Raw genomic sequence first — 1,171 nt, forward strand, 5'->3', positions numbered from 1 at the left:
TTGGTTGGTTTGATGTTGGTTTGTTGGTTGGTTAGTTGGTTGGTTTGGTTAGTTTGGTTGGTTGGTTGTTTGGTTGGTTTGCTTGGTTGGTTGATTGATTGGTTGGTTAGAAATTTTCATATCACATCCAGTATTAGCCAGGCAGCTTTTTCCAAGCAGCATCTTAGAAAGCAGTGTCCCCTCCAAGCACCTCACAAGCAACCTGGGGATCACAGTGGGAAGGGAAGTTAAAGACTCTTGGCTGGCTTGTCCTTGGATACTGTTCCCAATGCCTTTTATTTATGCATATAATCAAATATATTATATTAGAGGGCCTTTGCTAATACACACAGACTTGGAAAGTGGAGTCCTCATAGCTTGTCTTGGGGAACAAAGAAAGAAGTGTCTCTGACCAGCACAGCTCCGGCCTCTGCTCTGGGTGGCTGCTTTCGGACTTTGACAAATAGTTGGAATGCCCTGTCTGTTTCCTTAGACTTCCTCTTTTTATTTCCTATGTGTAATCTGTTTGTTTGCTGTCCTTTGGATAGGCTTTAAACAGAGAAGACGATAAACATGTACTTACTGCCCCCTTTTTAATGGAATTGCCGGCATGCTTTTCTGAAGAAATGTTATCTTGATGAACTTGGAGAGAATAATTTACCCTTTCATGAAAGAGAGAAGAGAAATCAAATTTGAATATTAAAACTATTCAAAATCCATTTATGACTTATATACAGGAACACAATGTGGATCTGTGTCGTGTGACTGTTGCCTTCTTATGGCTCCTATAACTTAAAATGATTAGGCACTTAATTTCCTCAGATTAGAACATTCACTGGTAAGTAAGAAGAACCTAGAGATTCCTCCGAGAAAAGTTTTACAAGTGTAAATAATTGTAATGACAATATGTAATACTTAGCAGTTCTAAAACTACATATTGAGGGTCTAATTTCTCTTTTTAAAATTTTTGCTACATTTATTTATTTGTGTCTTGGGGTCAGGGACACCTTTGTGCCATGGAGAAGTCAGAGAACAGGTTTGTGGACTTGGTTCTCTTCTACTGCTCGGGACCCGGGGATTGAACTCAGAGCTCCGGCTTGGCATCAGGACCTTTATGCCCTGAACCATCTTGTTGGGCCCAATATTAGCCTTCTTACAGCACAGAAGAGCAGATTCTCAGAAATCCTATCAT

The 1,171-nt window shown here is 40.1% G+C and overlaps 1 protein-coding gene across 1 annotated transcript in view; it reads left to right on the forward strand.

The window, feature by feature from the left end:
• Window positions 1-1,171, forward strand: part of Ush2a (usherin) — a 689,504-nt gene that overhangs the window by 528,559 nt on the left and 159,774 nt on the right.

The sequence above is a fragment of the Mastomys coucha genome, unplaced genomic scaffold (genome assembly GCF_008632895.1).
Source record: "Mastomys coucha isolate ucsf_1 unplaced genomic scaffold, UCSF_Mcou_1 pScaffold1, whole genome shotgun sequence".
NCBI lineage: Eukaryota > Metazoa > Chordata > Mammalia > Rodentia > Muridae > Mastomys > Mastomys coucha.